Consider the following 21,657-nt stretch of genomic DNA (forward strand, 5'->3'; position numbering starts at 1 on the left):
AATATAGAATGACAGTTCAATAATATCACTTTCCACAAAGTGTTTAATATCACTTTAACACAAATATACATCGATTCCTTGAATCAAAGTACCTGGATTGACAGTGGTACTTGCAATGGAACAAAAAAAGACCAGACTTCCAAAAGAAGAAAAAGAATTCTCCATGCTATTAAGGTCATCTTAACTTGATCCAGAGTTCTATATATACCCCAGAAAAGCTTTCATTGGATATCCCATTCACTCCGAAAAACAATATTTCCAAATTCTTAACACATACCAGCTTACTATCATTCATCCAAATATTCATTCCTAACATCTGTGTTGTTCTAAATCAGTAAGCCATCCTACCCTTTCCTCAACCTCTGTCCCTTGCCATGATGACCAGTGAAGCATGCTTCCTAGGGTTTTCAGAGTATTACTTGTGTTATAGTCCAGTTTTCCACATGACTAACCCATTATGGGAGAACTGGACCTTTTAATAGTCCCTGGAAGTCAGCAGGCCTGATTGCCTCAAGTACATGACAGAATCAATTTGTTCATGACAATACCAATCTTACACAACACAGACCCACAGTCCAAAGTTTTATGATATCATCTGCAAGTGTCCAATCAACAACTTGTCCAAAGCAACCAGGGAAACCATTATTAGGTATCTCTACCCCCCCCTTTTCTTGCAGGGGTGGGGAGTGCTACCTTATCTTTCTGATTTGCTCTTTCCCTGGCTCTTAGAATTAAACGTCAGTGTCCCCTTCAGGAAGCCAAAATGTGCGCCTGCAATATAATAATGAAATCTTATATATAAAGACAATTTAAAAAAAATAGAAAATGAATTCTCACTGCATCTTTAAAACAATGCATGGATATTATTATACCCATTTATCAGATGAAAAAACTCAACCTAAGGGGGGAAAAAACCTAAGAGGCTTGTTTACCACCATCCAACTAGTAAAGGGTGAGAATGGATCTAAAACCTAAATCTTCTGGCTTTTCATTTAGTGCTCTCTCTATATAATTTTTATTCTCCAACTAGTAACTTTACTCTGACAACTTTGATACCAGCTTTGATCGGATTGGTAGACAATCTGAAAATAGTCACCCTGATCTGGAGGATCTGGAACTTTTGAAACTTTCACCTGTTCAGAATGGACTTCTGGTGATCTGTGGTAAGATGTTCTATGACCCCCTTATTAGAGCTAATTGAATTCTCAGTCAATAAATCTTAGAGCCTCCTACACATCTAACTCCTACCACTTCCTGCCTTTTTCTCTATCCCATTATCCCCTGTAGCTTTCTATTTCTTTTTAAAATACTGTCTTCTTTCATTAGTATGGAAGCTGCTCGAAGGCAGAGACTGTCCTGCTTGTTATATCCCCAGAGCTCAGCACAGAGACTACATAATGAGAATTTAATAAATGTATTTTCATTGGTTCATTTCTACCATCAACAACAAATTATATTTATATAATGTTTTGAAGTTTCCAAAGAGCTTTGTAAACATTTTTTCATTTGAGCCTCTCTGTGTAAGAAATCTTAGGTGGAAATCACCAGGGTCTTTATTCCTAACTTAAGTCCATCCCAGAAGCTCATCACAATCTTTATAATAGTGTCTTATTAATGTTGACCTGCTTTCCTTATAACGTAGGACAATCACAACCTTCGTTATCTTACTGGTCTTTCTGAGATTTCCAGGTTAGATTATTTCTGACTGGGTAGACATATTGTGTACTTTGGGGAAAAGCATTTCTCTGCTTTTAGATTCCAGATTTCTCTTTCTTCTGTTCACCACCTGTAAACAGAGAAGAGCATCTTAAAATGCTACCTCTCTTTAACTGATCTCAGTTCCATTTTGCCATCAAATTTGTAAATGATATTTTCCATATAGATGCTTTTCTTCTTCATTACCCATTGTTACCTTTTCTTTCTTTTTTTTTTAATTAAAATTTTTTTGCTTGTTACATTAAAGTTCTTAGGTATCTCCCTCCCTTCCCCACACTAGAGAAGGCGTCACTTGACAAAATAAAAGATGCCCACATAAAACTATGTCTTGTTTCTATTTATCGGTTCTTTCTCTGGTGGTGGACATGCCCTAGTTATTCTTTAAACAATATCTATATAATGTTCCTTTGATTCTGCTTGTTTCATTCTTCATAATTTCATATAGGTCTTTCTACATTTAAAAAAATTAACCTGCTCATCATTTCTTATGGTGCAGTAATATTCCATCACAATCAAATGCTATAAGCTGTTTAGACACTCCCTCATTGAAGAGCATCCTCTCAATTTCCAGGTCTTTGCCACCACAAAGAGAGCTACTCTAAATATTTTAGAACATACAAGTTTTTTCCTCCCCCCTCACTTCTTCCCCCATCACCTCATCTTTCCTAGTTCCTTAAGTGTTAATTGAGTGCCTGTGGTCCACTATGAATATATTGCCAGGGATACAAAGAGAAAGACAACTTAGGGACTTCAAGGAATTGAAAATCTAGAAGACAAGGTAAGGATGTACACATTTAATACAGAGCAGTAGGTGGTACCAGTCACATGTAACAAATAAAGTTCTTTAGACATTAGAGGAGAAAAAGATCTTTTTTGATTAGGATGGTATGAGAAAGCTTTAAGGAGATGACATGTGAGCCAGACCTTGAAGGATGGGTAGAATTTAATAAGTTAAGCTATAGGGAGGGGTATTTCAGGTAGAGGAGGGAATGACTGAAGTGAAAGGTATGAAGGTGGGAAAATGAAAAAAAAAATTATTAAGCGAGCAGTAAATAGTCCAATTTAATTGCAGCCTAGGAAAATAGTAGGGGGTGAGGCTAGAGAAGTAGGCTGAGAATAGCTTCCAGAAGAACTTGAATTTGAGATTAAGTTATGTTGTAGGCAATGGGGGAAGCTTCGTGATCATATTTGCATTTTCTAAAACTTTACAAGCTCAAGAAAATTAATCTTCCTCTCAGCTCGTAGAGGTGAAGGAAGGATAAACATGCCATAATACTTTATTTTCCTTACCTTCGGTCTTAGAATCAATACTAAGTATTGGTTTCAGGGTAAAAGAGCAGTAAGGGCTAGGCAGTTGGGGTTAAGTGACTTGCCCAGGGTCACACAGCTAGGAAATATCCAAGGCCAGATCTCCAGGTCTGGCTCTCTGTCCACTGAGCCATCTAGCTGTCCCTATCATAATGCTTTAAAGTTGAAATCTAGGACTATTTTTGAGTAGGGGAGTGGACTGATCAGAGCTTGACATTATATTTTATCTCATTTAATTATTTTTATCCTGTGCGCAACCGCCATACCAAATACAAACAGACCAGTTTCTCTCTGGGCAGTATAGCATGGTGGAGAATGCCAGATTGGAAGCCAAAATGTTTGGATTCAAATCCCACATCTGCAATTTACTGCTCTTATGACCCTGGGCAAGTCATGAAGCCCTCTCTGGCCCTCATTTTTTTTCATCTGGGAAGTGAGATTGGGTCAATTGCTCTTTAGCATCCCTTCAAGCTCTTAATCTATGACACTGATTTCCCACAGAGGAATTAAGTTATCCAGCCTCACATCAGACTGAGATAGCTTTGCTGAGAATACTCAAAGCTGATTGGAAACATTAAGCTTAGAAGACTGTTTCTGATGAGTCTGAAAGGGTGGCCCCTTCCCTGATGATGCAGGGAGTCTAGAGTAGCTGCTGAAATCTCAAATAAATGATTTATCATTTCAGATACTGGCTTATCAACTGGCTTCCCTGACATTTCCCAGTTGAATAAACTTGATTGAGCTCCTGGTGTTTTTGCAGGGGCAATACATCCAGTTTCCTAACTCTACTTGCTGTTATTCTTAACAGCCTTGAAGTCACCCCTCCCCTTGTGCTCCAGGGGGCAGTTTGGCATGCAAGACTTTCCATTTTTTAAAACTTTCCACGGTCAAATGTATCTGTCCCTTCACCTCCAAGAGGAAGGCCAACACTGGCTCATTTTCAGGGCTGGCACACTTTTTCAGGGATCCTACCCAATTCCATGACTTTGATTTTTTTTAAAACTTCTACCTTCTGATTTAGAATCAACACTAAGTATTAATTCTGAGGCAGAAGAGTGGTAAGGGCTATGCAATGGGTATTAAGTGATTTGTCCAGGGCTAGGACGTATCTGAGGTCACATTTGAACCCAAGACCTCTTGACTCCAGGCTTGGTGCTCTATCTACTATGCTGCCTACCTGCCCCTATGACTTTGATTTTAATCTCTGTGCAGATGACACCCCAAACTTTATTTTTAGCCCTTTCCTGTATCCCTGACTGCAGGCTTGTCTTTCCAGTCATATGCCAGATATCTTTATCTGCAGATGTTGCTAGCTCCTCAAATTCAATGTGTTCCGAACTGAATTTGCTGTTTCTTCTCCAAAACTTATTTTTCCTCCTAACTTCTCCATTTCTTTTGATGGCACCTCAGCTGGACTGACAGGTATTTTTGAATCTTCCCATTCAGTTACCTCATCTTATTAGTCCTCCACAATTCCCATTCTTACCCCAAATCTATTCATAACCATTATCAAAATGATAATAATTAGTATTGATATAATTCTTTAAGGCTTGCAAGGCTTTCTCCCTCTCATTTTATCCTCATAATTTTAAAAGGCAGGATTATTTATTATCAATGTGGGATCATTAATACCACTTTATTGACAAGGAATTTGAGGCTGAGAGGGTAAATATCACACGGTTATTAAATATCTATGGCAGAGTTTGGACCCAGAATCATAATTTGGGTCTGAAAGGAACCGGAAAAGTCAGAGTTCAATTGTCTTGTTTCATAGATGTGGAAATTGAAGCTTGGTTAGGTTAAGTGATTTACCCAAGACCACCAAGGTCAAACAGAGTCAAACAGGATTTGAACCCAGCACCCATGAGTCAAAGTTCAGTGTTCTTTACTGTGGGGAGGTTTTGTGTGAACGCTAGTTCCATTACATCTCTGATAGTGCAGATTTAACTCCTTTCTTGCATAGACTATTATAAAAATGAGTCTCCAAACTCTCTTTCCAATCCAAATTTCACCACGTTTCCAAAGCAGTCTTTCTACACCCATCTGATCCTAATCACTTCATTCCTCAAAATCTTTCAGTGACTCCTCAAATATCTACCAAAATAAAATACAATCTCTTCCTCCTGATGGTCATGATTTGACTCCAAACCCACTTTTTCAAACTATGTGAGAAGGTTTTCAAGGCTTCGTGTACTCTATTTTCCAGCCAAACAAATTGTTTCTTGATCTTGAATCTGGTTCTCTCTAGACTTAAAGCCTCTGCCCCACTCCATGCCTGGGGGATACTTTCTCCCCATATCTCAGCCTGTGGACATCCCATGTAAGAGTCAATGAATCCTTCTCTGATGCCTGTTTCTAGAGTTCATTCTCCTTCAAATTATCAAGCTGACTTCTGACTTCTTGTAAGTATTTGCTCCTATATTTTTATTTTGCATTTTAATTACTTGTCTGGAAATGCTTCATCACTCCACTTCCCCCCTAACTGCCCATTCCCCTTCCCTATTCCTGCGCCAAGTATTCCAGGCCAGGGACTGTTATTTATTTTATTGTTAAATGTAAGGCTTATAGTGCCCATAGCAGGAATTTAATATATTTTTAAAAATTGAATTCCTTTGCCTTTCCTTCCCAGAGAATGGGAATGTTTACAGATTAATGCATTAAATATTAGTGCCTCAGAGGACCCACTGGTACAGTCAAAGGGCCTCTGGCTTTAGAGTTAGGAAAATAAAAATTAGAATTCTGGATCAGATACTTATTGGTTGTCTAGGCATGGTCCTTACAACATTTCTAAGTCTCAACTTCATCCTCAGGAAAATGGGGTTAATAATGCCTGCACTATTCATATCATCTAACCATAAAATATAATGTGTAAGTTATTATTAAATGTTTTAATTATATTTTTAATTGTCATGTAAAACACACTTCCATGTTGGTCATTGTTATATGAGCACATTCATACATATCTGAAACCCCCAAATAAAACCAAATAAAAAAAATACATTGATGTGAAAGATGACTCCAATAGTTCTTTCTCTGGAGGTGGGTAGTATTCCTCATGATAAGCCATTAAATGTGTTTTTTAAACACACAATGCCCACTATTACTGATTGAGGAAGAAGAACCCTAAATGAGGTAATCTGCAAAGCTCCTACAGAATTACATGATGTTATAAGAGGAAGGCGACTTCCCAATCATCTGGATCAGAGGTCCTCAAATCTTTTTTGTGTCATGGACTCCCCCACCTTTGGCAGTCTGGTTTAAGCCTAATAATATTGGTTTTGTTGCCTATATTCATCATTGAAGGAAATCCTGAGGATTTTATATATATGGAGTAATAATTAGTTATAATTTATTCAATTAATAGTTGATATTAAATCAATGATCTAAATACATATATTTATATATTTCCACCCCATGATGGAGAGAGTATGCATGAATAATTTATAATAATTTATAGCAAATATAAACTTGAGTTTGTATTCATTAAGCCCCCTACTCCCATCAAAAATTTATGCCTTTATTTCTGTCAAACCCCCAACCCAGAAGACACAACTTTAAGCATATAATATATAGGGATAAGAGTAAAACACTATAATTTAAAAAATTTTTTCAAAAACGTTTTCACAATTAAATTCAACTAATACTGACATAGTATAAAAATTAAAGTTTCAACTTACTAAAACCCATACAATTTATCATTATATTAATGTAGCTTAAATTTATTTTAGTTGCTAGCAAAAAAAGATGATATTTTTTTTCTCAGTCTGAGTTCATGGACCCCCTTAAATCTATCCATAGAACCCCTGATCTAATCCTACTCCCACTAAGGCACAAACAGAAAGGGGGTTGTCTAAAGTCCATTCAGTCAGTGGCCCCAAGTCAAAGAATCCCCCTTATCCCCCAGTGAATCACCTCTTAGAAAATATCAAAGAAATAAGCCATCAGGTTACAGTGAAGGACATGCTTCGTAGCAAGCTGTCAGAGTAGATATACTTTTCTTCCAAATTCTTTACACTTGCCTTTTGCCTCATCTAGCCTTCCTTGAATTTTTAGTCTCCTTGCTTAGCCATTTAATGGAAAAAAAATCTATCTTTTGAGTGCTTTACAGATTGCAAATCAGCAATTCCCAGTTCAACCATTGCTTTCGGTTTCCCTGCTGAAAGTACTGTGAAGCCAGCAGCCAAAGCCAACTCCATCTCGCATCCCTGCTGTTCCCTGAAAGGCTTAGGGTGTGTTTTCTCTATCAGCCTCCCCAGTTGTGCCTGACCATGAGCAAAGCCTTGTACAGCAGCACAAAATGAAAATGGTACATTTTGCAGACAACAGAGCTCAAGGTCATACTTGAATGTAGCTGTTTTTATTTTCATTTTTTCACCTTCTTTCAAATTTTATTTATTTTTATGAGCCCTCTGCATCTCTCCCCACTGAACAATCACAAAGAAGAAAAACAGAACCCTCGTGATGAATACGTGTATTTGTCCAGCACAACAAATTCCTTCAAGTGCCAAGTCTGAGAATGTGCGTTCTGTTCTGTATTTTCAGTCCATTTCCTCTCTGATGGGAGATGAGTGGATGTCTGATCTTCAGTCCTTTGGACTCATTTATCATTGGTTTATCATGGCATTGATGGAGCCCTGAAGTGTCTCAATGTTGCTTTTCTCTATAATGTTGCTACCATTGTGGGAATTGTTTTCTTAGTTCTGTTTGATTCACTCTAGAAGGTTTTGCCAGTTTCATCTAAAACTATCCATTTCTGGTAGCGAAAGTGTATTCCATTACATTCACATAATATTATTTGTTTAGCCATCTGTAAGAGGTAGTTATCTCAGTAATTGCTAATTTTTGAATACATTTAGCTACTTTAAAAAATGGACCTCTTTCAACTTCCTACAAGCTTCTTTTATTTTCTATTTCTGAGCCATGGCTTGGTGGCAAGGCTGGGAGAATTAAAGACCAAAAACAAGCTTTTGGAAGGCTACAAAATATGTTTACCATATGATAGATTTTCCTGATTCCTTAATGGTTAACTGTTTTCCCTGACTCTGGGTGCCTGTGAATCACCCAGGCACATTAGGATGGGATGAGGAATGATTCTTTCTCCTGTTATTATATTTAATTAGAGGAATGAATTTAAAAAAAATTAGACAGCCAGGTCTATCAGGACAGGCTTAATTAAAAATGAGAATGGTAGTAGTGGTGAGAGAATTCTTGAACTTGTTTGTCAGAGTATTTTAGGAAGTAAAAACCAAAAAGGTTGGTCAGAAGCAGCAAAGTCAACATCTAGAGATGGTGCAAACCAGGAGATCCCTAAGATTAGTGGAAATATTGGTATGGGAGGAAGTTTTCCACCCTGCTCCCCCTCCAAATAGGATACACTTGCTTTTTATTTGTTAAACTTCTCAAGAAAATAGCAAGATAGGCAACTGTAAAAAATTACAAACAAAAAAATCCAGTGGGCTGGTGAGGTAAGAATAAAAGCCAAGAGGCCCTTATTTCTTGAGTATGCCCTGTAATAGATTGACATGTTCTTTTGGTAAAACAAAGATTCTTTTAGTTTTACAACTATCTTCTTTAACACCAGCAGTTTTAGATCCCATAAGTCCTATCTTTAGAAGAGAAAGAATTTGGAACTTAAATTAAAAAAAAAATTTAAAAATAAAGAGGACATAACCTTCTAAAAGGATTAATGTTATATTTATATTAATAATAAATAGGAAATAAATATAAAAAGACAACTAATACCCTCCATTTGTAGAATAGTTTTAACTTTTCAAAGTGCTTTCACATAGAATGATAGTTTCACAGGTAGAAGGCACCTTGGAGATCTTTTAGTCAAACTGTCTTGTGTTTTAGGTGAGGACACAGTGAGAAGAAATAGAATGACTTGTCCAGGGTCATTAGTTGCTACTAGCATTAAGATTAGAATCTAGGTCACTTCACTTTCTAAACAACCCTGGGCAGTCACTTAACCCCAGTTGCCTGGCCCTTGCTACTCTTCTGCTTAAGAAGTGACATTAAGACAGAAGGTAATGGTTAAAAAACATAAGAAAATGTATGGACTCATCAATTGGGGAATGGCTGAACAGTTCATACTATATAATTGAATTAGAATACTATTGTGCTAGAAGAAATGATTAGCAGGATAGTTTCAGAAAAACCTGGGAAGACTTAAATGAACTGATGAAAAGTGAAGAGAGCAGAACCAGGAGAACCGTGTACACAATAACAGCAACATTATGATGATGATTGATGATCGTTGTGCAGGACTTAGCTACACTGACCAGTACAATGATCCAAGATAATTCCAAAGGACTAATGATGTAAAATGCTATCAACCTCCAGAGAACTTATATAGTGTTAGTATAAATGGAAAAATAATTTTTTACTTGATTTTTCTTGCTTTATTTTGCAACATGGGTAATATGGAAAAAAATTGGCATTATTTCAAATGTATAATTGATCTGCTGCTTGTTTTCTCAATGAGTGGAGGAGGAATTAAAGAAAGAGAAAATGTGGAACTCAGAAAAATTTTTTTTAATAATGTTAAAAATTAATAAATAATGAATTAAGAAAAAGAGAATCTAGGTCTCCTGACTCTTAGCATTCTATTTGTCCCTTACATATTTTTAGAATCTACAAATTATTTATTTTGTACAAACTATTATGTATCCATGTAGTTTTCCACTAAAGAACATGAACTCCTTGACAGCATTTCATTTTTTTTTCTGTATCCTCAGCAGGATAATAAAAGTTTGAGCACATGCATTAAAAATTCATTCCAAACGCGCCCACAGAATTCATGAAAACGGCATATTAACTTTTCATAAGCTTAATATACTCAGCTTTTTCTTGTCTTTTTACCTGTCTTTTCTTTATCTTTCCCATAATGCAGGCAACCTTTTGGACCAATAATTTTCCTTATTCTTTTGCATGTATATATTATGGTTCCATGATACAGGAACCCCAGAAAGAAGAGCAAAGAGATAATAAGGTCTTTTCAAGGGTGTTGCAGTCGATAGCAAAGATCTCACTTGTCTCTCCTGCACTTCTGCACACCTAGAGGACCAGTTGGAGATAGCTAGGAGGCTCAGGAGATCAAGAGCCAAGCCTAAAGATGAGAATCCTGGATTCAAATTTGGCCTCAGATACTTCCTAGGTGTCTGATCCTGGGAAAGTCACCTAACTTCCCTTGCCTAGTTCTTACTGTTTTGCCTTGGAACCAACGTACAATATTGATTCTTAAGATGGAAGGTAAGGGTTTAAAAAACTTAGAAAGAGGACCAATTTAGAAATAATGGCTCTAAAGCCTTTGTAGGTAAGGCCTCCTTTTATAGATTAATCGTAACATCCTCAGATGGGGAGGAAGCCTGGTGCCCTCAGAATTACAAGCAATAAATAGTTGTTGCCTTCTTGGTCCACTGGTCAATTGGTCTGATTTCTTGGCTGACCTTTAAACCCCATCCTCTTCATCTAAGTCCTTGCAATCTGGCTCCTGTCTACTTTTACAGTTATATTTCATGTGTAATCTTCATTGCCACCAGAGTGACTTTTTGACCATTACATGACAGTCCACTTCTTGCCTCAACTCCAGGACTTGCAGATTTGCATGGGCTATCTCCCAGGTCCAGAAGGAACTCCTTCTTCTTCTCCATCCCCTAGAATTTCTAGCTTCCTTCCAAAAAATGTCTTTGTATTTGCTTATGTTGCAGTATGGATTCCCATATGATATATAAATATATAAATTCCTATAGTGAAGGGTCTAAATTTTGCTCCAGTTTTTGTAGCCTTAAATATAGTCCAGCACTTGGCCCAGGGTGGACACATAATAATTTCCTTCTTTCCTTCCTTCCTTCCTTCCTTCCTTCCTTCCTTCCTTCCTTCCTTCCTTCCTTCCTTCCTTCCTTCCTTCCTGCATTCCTTCATCTCCTTCCTCTCCTAATTTTTTTTAAAACACATTCTCAATAATTTTTTGTTCTATAAATTTCCAATCTAGTTTCCTTTGTGTTTTCCACCTATATAATCTCAACTCTCTAACTATCCTTTCCTACATTTGTACTTTGATGTATACTGTTTAATTAGAGATAGCAAGATAGTATGATAGAATGCTGGCCTTGGAGACAAGAAGACCCAAGTTCAAATTTGACCTAAGATATGTACTAGCTATGTGACCTTGGGCAAGTCACTTAACCACTGATGATCTCAGTTTTCTCAAAGGAGTTAAAATGGGGGTCATACTGCTACCTCCCTGACAGGTTTTATTGTGAGGATCAAATGAGTTAATATTTGTAAAGCTCTTAGCACAGAGCCTGGCGCAAAGTGGCTATTTAGTAAGTGGTTATTCCTTTATCTTCCTGAATAGATCTGTGATGCTACCCATGTGAATATTCCCTTCAGTGATACAGACTGTAACCCATCTAGACCTTCTCATCTTGTGTAACTCTTGCCCATGTGCTCCCATACGTTCTCCAAAGGGAGAGCCCCAATATAATGAGGCTTTACACATCATCTCTTTTAGTATAAATTCTAAGACAGAAAAGCAGCAAAGGCTAGGAAATTGGAATTAAGTGACTTGCCCAGGGTCACATAGCTATAAAGTGTCTGAGATCAGGTTTCAGCCCAGGTCCTTCTGACTCCAGGTCTAGTGCTCTACTGCTGTACTACTTAGCTGCCCCCTTAATTTACCTGGACACTAGTGAAGAAAACATGAGCTATTTCTCAGTTTTACTTCACCCTTACATTATGACTGACATCATTTTTCTGGTTGTACATTTTTCTAATGACAATGTTGCTTCTCTTGCACAATTTCTCATTGGTGTTATATTGGTATTTACCTTTTATCATGCATTAATAGATAAGATTCCATCTATTTAATGCAACAAAAATGTACTGTCTATTATGGTTTGGGCACTCTACAGAGTGCCATATAGAATATCAGTCAATAGTCAATAAACATTTATTAAGCACCTACTATGTGCCAAGCACTGGGGGTAGAAAGAAAGATAGGTCCTGCACTCAAGAAGCTGAAAAGGAGGGGTTACTCATTACAGGAGAACAGTGAAGTCCATCGGCCAGGATGGGAAATGATCCAAGGAGGAGGGAGTTTCAGAGTTGATTTCATCTTATAGGATGGGTTTCTGGAGATGCTAAGAGGTCCAGGAAAGTAGCTATATAGGATGTTATGAAGATGTATTCTTGCCTTCTAAGAGTTTACAGTTTGACAGGGAGCACAGAGGAGGAAAAGATCATTTCTGACTGTGATAACCAAGGAAGGAAAGAATTAAAACACACATACGTTTGTGTATTTATCTCTGCCACTTTCCAATGTCTATTTTTCCCATCCAATAAGGCTCTTCTTTATAACAAAGAAGCATAGTCAAGTAAAATAAACCAACGCATTGACTCTATCAGACAGTAGATGCTTCATTTCCTATCTGTAGTCTACCGTGTTTCTATTAGCAGGGAGGAAACATGCCTTACCATCAGTCTTCTATCAAGGTTGATATTGATCTGTGTTTTAATGTCTTTTTGTTGGGTTTGGAGGAATAACATTTGACCAAACTAAACAATGTTAGAGTGAGGAAGGACCTTGGAGGTCACTTAGTCCAATGGGCTCATTTTATAGGTGAGGAAAAAGATCCAGAGAGAAGCATCTTTACCAAGATCACACAGCAAGTTAAAAGCAAGGTCTCAGACCAGGATCTTCCCACTTCATGATGGAGTTGGGTGGGATTTCAGTAGGCAGAGGCTTAGGGGAAGGGCATTTCCAGTAGAAGGCAATGTGTGAGTTAGGGCATGGAAGCCAAAGAGGGATTCTGCATGTTTAAGGGAGAGCAAATGTTTAAATGTGGTAGAAGAATTGGGTAGGAAGGAGATGGGATTTTAGTTAAGCAGACAGTGGGAAACTCTTGAAAGCTGTTTTTATTTTCATTTTTAAATCAGGAGAGTTACCTGATCGGAGCTATACATTAGAAAGATTATTTTGACCACAGAATGTAGGAGGTATTGGAAGGCGGAAAGAGATTAGAGAGATTAGCCTGTCCTTTTATGAGCCCAGTCTCTTTTATTCTTTCCTCTACTTTTTAAAAGCCAAAACAGACAAACAGCAAAATCTGTTTTCTTTTAGTGTCACTCTTCTCCAATCTTCCCTGCCCCCTCCCTTTCTCTAGCCTGCCAAGTCTTCAGCTTTTTTTTGTCTTTTCTCTCCTTCAAAGTTCCTAATCACAGCTGACAACTGACACTCACCATGCCCTTGGCTAGAGCCAGGGGGGAAAATTGAGGGCTCAGCAGATCTCCCCCCCCCCTCCACCACAGCACTTCTGCACCTGCCACTGTGGCTCTCACAGTTTTTTCTTTTTCCACCAGGTTTTGCATCAATTGGGCTACATCATGCTCCAAATCTCTGCTTTCTCCTCTGCTTCTTCGTCTTCCTGTGGAAGCTGCTGGCACATCCTTTGCAGCTGCTCTCTCTCCTCCCCAGTCCTCCTGGCCATCTTGACTTCTTCCTAGTATGCATACAGATGATCTGTCGGAAGGTCCTGAAGTGCTCACTTCTCCTCTTTCCCTTGGGGAATCTCTCTCATTCTCAGCCCAAGTGCTACCTATTCCTCCATGAAATCTTTTTATGTTTCCCTATCATTTTCAGAACTAGAAATGACTGGAGGGGTCATTTAATCCAACTCTCTCATTTTACAGGTGACAAAACTGAGGCCAGATTTGTGATTTACCCACATTCAGACATTAGCACAGCCAAGTCTGAACTCATGCCCAGCACTCTTTCCTCTATCCTAAGCTGCCTCCAACACAACCTTTTCCCATCAGACCTCTCACTGTACTTTGATTTACAAGACTAAATTTCAAGAGCAGGGACTGGGTGTCATCTTAACTTTACTTACTCTCTAGGACCCTGGCACAATACTCTGCACACAACTGGGATTGAATACGTGGATGTTTAATTCAATTGATTTTAAAGACAGTAGGGCAGCTAATACTATCCTTATCTAATTGTTACTCTCTAGTTAGCAGTTGAGTTAGGTGACTAAATTGTGCAAACAACAATACATTTTTGCTAGGCCAATATTTCGAAGAGATAAAATAAAGAGGAAAAGGAAATGGATTATATTTGAGGGGGAAGGGAGCTTGGCCAATGAGTCCAGTTCTACAAGGAAATTACATCATTAAAGCATGCTGCATATGCCTATGACTACAGGGCTCATTGGCCTATTCCCTGCTACATACAAAAACATTTATATTAGCTTTTTTTTGTTGTTATAGTCAATAACTAGAAACTAAGAGGATGTCTGTTGGTTGGGGAATGACTGAATAAATCTTGGTATGCAAATGTATTGCAATGTGTTACTGAATTGTAAGAAATAATGAAAGGAATCAAATAAACCAGGGAAGACTGATATTGAACTGATACAGAGGGAAACAACCAGAACCAGGGGAACAATTCATACAGTGATAATAATATTGTAAATGTTATTTGTTAACATCATACTATTAAAATGGGAGAGTGAGGTCTAAAATGCAGATTTTTCAGAGTCTTATTCTTGGGCTTTTCTTCCCAGTTTACGCCCCTCACATCTCCTGATAAAATAATTTTTATGGATTTTGAATTTCCTATGCAAAATTGGTTGAAACTGGACACTCTGGGTGCCTTCTAGGCCAGATTGGAAGTAGAAACTGTTGGTTAAGGAAACCAAGAAAGTGTGTAACAAGTGATAAGCAAAAGAGATAGGGAGAGATGAATCAATAGGACCAATTTATAAGAACCCTCAGGTTTGCATCTTCTTAGTAACTTTGGGAATGAAGCTTGCAAAAGTCCTTTCCATTATCCAACAAACCTGAATGATTTTGGCTTGGCAAATGTGGCAAGAAGATTCCTCAATTTTTTGTTTATTTTATATTTATTTTAAAATTTGTCTTCCAGAAGCAGTTCTGTTGAGCAATATGGAGTAGGAACTATGGCTTCTGAACTTTCATGACATATAGTTAAGGATGCAGAGGAGGGTTTTTAGCCTTTCTGATAAATTAAAGCTAATCCAAATGGAGATGAACTTAGATAAATTGCTTTGTTAGACTAAAAGACCTTATATTTCTTTCATGAATCAAATGAGCCTGGAAATATAAGGGAGCCACTGGAGTATGAAAAGGTCTTGCTTCACTTAGTAATCTCTCCCAACATTTTGAATTTCATCAATCTCCAGTAAATACAGCATCAGATATTCTAAAAGAGAACTTGGTAACTCCTACTAAAGCTTGTCAGCATCAAGTGACTTCTTTGAAAGCTGCCATAGAGGAAACAGAACATTATATAATTATGATGCTCAAGTTTGACCCTGAAGAAGTTTGGAGAAAATGTATCCCTTTCTTCTTTTGACCCTGGGTATGGAATACTACATATAGGATTGTACTCAGGTGATGTGTTGGTTGTTTTCATAGAATTTTTTTTTCCCTTTTCTTTTTTCTTTTTATAAGAAATGACTTGCCAGGTGGGGTAGGATAGGGGAAAGTAGATATTCAGAAATGAAGATGATTTAAAAATAAAAATAATAAAAACTTAAAATAAAAGTAAAAAATTTAAACAGAAAGTTATTATGATTCAAACAATAAGTATGATTTAGTAGATGTTTGAGTTGAAAAAAAGAGACTTCATTTTGGATCATGAGATTTAGAGCTCGGCAAGACCTTAGAAGTCACCTAGTCCAACCTTCTCACTTTACATGTGAGAATACTAAGGTATAGAGGGGTTAAGTAACTTGCCTAAAGTCATACAAGTAGTAAGTAGCTGATCTAGGATTCAAATTCTTTCAGGTTCTAAAATTTCAAATTCAAGGTTTCTTCCATCTCACCAAATCTGCTTTCTATTTCTTTCTCCAAAATACGCCATTTAGTAAAAAAACTTACATATGACTCTTTAAAAAAAAAAAAAAAACCAAACAAACCCTTATCTTTTGTCCTAGAAACAACTCTGAGAGAGAGAGGCGGGGCTGGGCAACTGAGGCCAAGTGATCTGCCCAGGGTCACATAGCTAGGACATATCTAAGTTCAGATTTGAACCTAGGTCTGCCAGGCTCCAGGCTTGGGGGTCTATTCTCTGAGTCACCTCGCACCCACAATAATGGCTCTTGTTATTATTATTTTAGCACTCACCTTCTATCTTAGATTCAATACTAAAAATTAGTTTCAAGGGAGAAGAGCAGTAAGGGCTAGGCAATTGGGGTTAAGTGACTTGCTTAGGGTCACATAGGACATATCGGAGCCCAGATTTGAACCCAGAATCTCTCACCTTTTCCATCCACTGAGCCACCCAGCTGCCCCTGCAATATGACTCTTTTAAAGTAACATAGCAATCTGGCCTTGGTTGTTCATTTTAAAGAGATCAGATAGGCCAGGAATATGTAAATGTATAAACCTTGGTCTAAATTCCATGGATAAGGAATGTATTTACTATTGATATGGTTTGCTGCTCTACTAGGGAAGCTGTTACTCAAGTTCATGTCCTCTAGGTACTTGTGTTTGCCTTTGAACTGCCTGCTGATGGGTAATCTCTACTTTTTCTCTGTAATCCATCCTTTTGCAAAATTTACACTGCTGGCAAGACAAAAGACACTGCTAGCTGCCTCTTTAGTGATAATGATAACAAGAATGTAATAATTACCATGTGGTGAGGGGCTAATTGGTGCATCTGGTCCTGACGGAAGCTTAGACTCAGTGCTGCAGAGAACATGAGAGTAATGAGGGTAAAAAGGGAAGGAGGGAAGGAGGGAGTGTATTACTGGGAGAAATGGGGTAAAAAAAACCCCAGATGAGTCACCTAGTGAATTTGGAGGGTATCTTGGCGCTACAATTCATCTGTAATTTTCTCCTTTCTATCCCTTCTAGTATTTCTTTATGTAAAAATACATGCACATACACATGGACACACATGCTTTCACTTGATTTCCAGTCCAGGGGTGGCTTATCTTGCCTGTTTTTGGCCATGTTGAGGGATATGCTGATAGTGCTTAAGTCCTGAGAAGCGTGTTAAAAATAAAATAATTCAGAGACCTCCAGAGAGACTTCAATGATAACTCATTAACTTTGGAAAGAAGTAGCAGCAGTAAATGAGAGCAACTTCCCTTGCTTTCCTGTGTTCCAAGGGGTGACAGATATGCAATTTCTTCCCTGGCCCAATTCAGAGAATATGACCAAAAATCTAAATTTGAAGAGGAAGATTTCTTTCTTCCCTCTTCTCATAAAAAGTTATTAAAATAAAAAGATATCTTACTGGTGCACATTTGATATTTTTATATTCTACTGTTAGCATTTCCTACTGCCAATTACTTCTCTTGAATCATATGGCAACTCCAGTTTGAACTCTCATCTCATTTTTGTCTTGACTACTGTCACTCAGCTGCCAAAAGTGATTTTCCTATAAGGCTATTTCAATTCCTTGCTTTACAACTACCAGAGACTCCTTATTCCACCAGGATCAAATAAAAGTCCTCTGGCATTTAAAGAACATCATATTCTGGACCCTTCTTGCCTTTCCATCCAGCTAAATTACCCTACTTGTTATTCTTCAAATACAGCATTTCATCTCCCATTTCTGCACCTTTGTATTGACTATGCTCCTTACTTGGAATTCCCTTCCTTTCCTGTTTTACCTTGGCTTCTTTCCTAAAATTTTCAAGATTGAACTCAAATTCCTCCTTTTTTGCTGGAGGCCTTTTTTTTTAATTTCAAATCTTTTATTTCATTAACTTAAACATTAAGAAAAGTTGGGCCGACTGTAAATTAAAGATGAATCTGTTTAATTCATACAGAATACATAAAGATGACTTTTCTTCCAGTCTGAGACATATAGCATGATAAACAATACAGGAGAGCAAGTGACTTAAAAGTTGTAATAGCCCACTGAGAAAGAACTTTTAAATTTATAAAGATACATACATATTTCTCCAACAATTCAGTGATGGTCTGTGAAAGACCTCTTCTGAATTTATGCTATATAAGGCTGGATGCAACTTTCCAAAGCCAATTATTTTATTTCATGAACTCAAGTTGCCTGATTGTTCAGTTGAAGTTGAGAGGAGCAAACATACATATTCCAGTTAAGTGAAGATAATAAATCATACAGCTTCTTTAGTTTCCTTTTTCATCATTCACTTCGAGAGCAAATCATCCTTATCTTTTGTAGGATTAACATATATTCAGCAATCATATGAATCAATGGATCACTTCTTCCCTTTTCCTTTTATACCTCCTTCTCCTTGTTGAAGACTTTGATTACTGTCTCCCATTTTCTGTCTTTGTTTTTAGTTTAGGAGTTATTTCAGCTGAATACATTACCGACTTATGTGTAGGTAACTGTACAAGACATAGGCTGTCATCTTTCTGTTTTAGCTAAACCTGTCCTCTTCCCCTATATTGTAGATCATGATTCCACTCTCGTAGTACATTTTATTTTTCTCAATTAGTACATTAAGGCAAACATCTTGGATTTCTGTAGCTGTAGGATTCTCAACAGCTTTGTCAATTTGGATCCGTTTTCCCTTAGCAATTGTCTTCTTGTTATTTAAATATATACAGGATAAATGCAAATGAACCTGTCCTTGCCCACTGGAGACCATCTGCATTTACCATCTCCCCAGGGACTCACGTTCCCTAATTCCAGGTGGTAAGAATACCAAAGCTCTGGAGACCTGTTAAAAGACCCATTTCTTGCTTTCAGAATGAAGTATTTTCTCTTCTTAGATTACCTGCCACTTATTCTGTATATATCTTCTATGTACGTAATTAATTATATATTGTCTTCTTTACTAGAATCTAAGCTTATTGGGGGCAGGGACAGTTTTGATCTTTCTTTGTATTCCCAGCACTCAACACAGCCCTGGCACATAATAAATGTTTGACCAACTCACTGATTGACTACCTGATTCCTTTCCCTTCAGTAGCTCCTTTTCCTACCATAGTGACCAAAATGATCTTTCTAAAGAATGGGTCTAATTTGCTTCAAAATTGCTTGTGTTCCCCTATTACAAGTTGTATTACAAATTTCCTTTTGGCTGGCATTTTAGGTTCTTCACAATTGGCCTCCAACTTCCCTTTCCAACCTTATTTCACAATACTCCCATCATGCTATGCTGTGTTCCAACCAAGACTTCTTAAACATTCTTGTTCTACCCTTCTCTGTCTTCTCTTGTTTCTCTAACCCCCACGCCTACAATGGATTTCCTCTACATAACTCCCTGGAGAAACCCTTCTTTTCCTCTGAGATCCATCTCTGCTGTCCCCCTCTCCTCTTTTGCCTCCCACTGAAAGTGAACTTGCCTTCCTCACATTTTTACAACACTTTGTCTTCCCTTTTCTTTAGCTCTGGTCACAGACTATTTTGTTTCATACTCATGTGTGCAAATATCTTTCTCCTCTTTGTCTTCTGAGTTCAGAGACTGCATCATTTCTCATCTTTGCATGGCACATGTGGCTTCATGTCTTGTATCAAGCACATGCTTCACAAATATGTTGTAGATCATTGATTTTGGTACTTTATAGTCACGTGTATAAGATAATATTTCCAACCTAGGAACTTCCAGAAGTTTTATGCTTCAGCTTCCTTAAGGTCATCAATGTAGTACAATGATCACTGGTTCTGGAATCAGGAAGACCTGAATTCAAATATGACCTCAGACGCCTTAGTGTCTTTGGTAAAATGGAGATAATAATGGTGCCTTCCTCCCAGGGTGGTTGTGAGAATAAAATAATAGTGATAAAATGCTTAGTACAGTGCCTGGCACATAGTAGATATTTAATAAAGGTTTGATTTGGTTTGGTTTGGTTTGGTTTGGTTTGCTTTCTTTTCCTTCTTTCCTTTTCTTCTTCCTTCCTCCCTCTCTCCCTCTCTCCTTGGTTAGGGCCAGAAGTTAGTTGGATAAATATGAAACAAGAAAAAAGAAAACACTGGAATTAAGAAGGGTTAGAGAAGGCTCCTGAAGAAGGTCAGATTTTAGTTAGGATTTAAAGAAATAATAATAAATTTAAAGGAATAATAAAGAGACTCCTGGGATAGCTCTTGTAAGTACTCAAAATAGTTACATATGATCATCCACACTGGAAAGATGAAATGGATGGAAAATATTTGTTATCCAGACTATAAAACCTATAGAGCTTGTCCATAAGCACATCTATCTGAAATAGTAAAGAAAAACACATAATTTGGCTTAGAATGAAAGAGAATGGGGAAGCAGACTGGAAAGGAAGAAAAACTGGAAAAAAAAGAAAATCATTTTTGTGAAAAATGGATTGATTGGAGGGAGCAAAGATTGGAACAAGGAGACCAATTAGAAAACTGATATGATAATCCAAGCAGAAAATGATAAATTAGGTTAGTGACTGTATAAATTGAGAAAAAGGGATGGATATGAGAAATATTATTACAAGACTTGACAAGGTGGGAGACCTGAAGGTGAGAGAAAGGGGAGAGGATGAGACTGAAGTATGGTTGTACTTTTAACAGAAAGAAGAAAGCTTAGAGGAAGAGTGGGTTTAAAGGAGGAAGGAAAGGAGTTCCATTTTGATCATTTTGAGTTTGACTTGACTGGCAGAGATAACTAGCTGGCACTTGGTGGCGTGGACCTGGAATTTAGAGGAGAGATTAAGGTCAGATATATAGATTGGAAGGTCATCTGAAAAGTGATAATTGAACCCATGGGAGCTGATGAGATCTCTAAGATCTTACCAAATACTAATCAGTCAAAAATAAGAGTACATAATGATATACTGTTAATACTCTAAATTCAATTCATGGAAAATGCTTTCATTATGGTTTAAAAGTTGACTTCTTATAAAAGGGGACATAACAAGACAGTCTAGTTTAGAATAATTCTGTTTTGTACAAATTTATTTTAACAGATCTAATATTGAGACCTTCTGGTAGCTCATATAACACTTTATATGGCTGTGAATAACTACTAGAGCAGAGTGCTAATAAGGCCAGGGTAACAGTTTTAACAATCACATCGGTAAATTAGCTTACATCTCTTCAGTGGCTATAGATTGTATGCTTTGTCCCCCTTAGCTAATGCACCAATGTGTGCCACTGGTCTGAAGCAGGGACCAAGAAAGGGGATATAGATGAACTAGTACAAATTTGGCTCCACTATAAGTAAAATCAGTTTTAATGACCTTGATAGGATATCCAAATTACTGTAGTTTATCCATATCTCATTTAAACAGAATTCTGGTGCTATGATGTTTTTAGAAGGGTAACACTATATTGTTGATTTCTAAAAATATGTTTATATAAAAGCAAATGTTGGATAGACAGTGTATTTACAAGTAATTACAAAACTGAGAAAGTTGTATACAAAAGGGGATAGTGTGCTGTTTCTAAAGCTTTGATGTCGAACAGAATAAAAAAGAGCTATGTTTGGGCTCTTCCTTCTGTTTTTATTATGGCAATAATAACTGTAGCTGGTGTTCGTAGTGTTCTTTATATGATTTATTTGATTTGATTGTTCAAACTCTCCCCCCGCCCCAACCCTGTTGCCTTATTTCCCACAGTTAGAGGAATGGAATGAAAGCATATTTATTATCTTTTTATTGTGTGCTGAGTTCTGTGTTAAGAGCTTGGATTTAGAAATCGAGATAGTC

Source organism: Gracilinanus agilis, chromosome 5 (genome assembly GCF_016433145.1).
Source record: "Gracilinanus agilis isolate LMUSP501 chromosome 5, AgileGrace, whole genome shotgun sequence".
Classification (NCBI taxonomy): Eukaryota; Metazoa; Chordata; class Mammalia; order Didelphimorphia; family Didelphidae; genus Gracilinanus; species Gracilinanus agilis.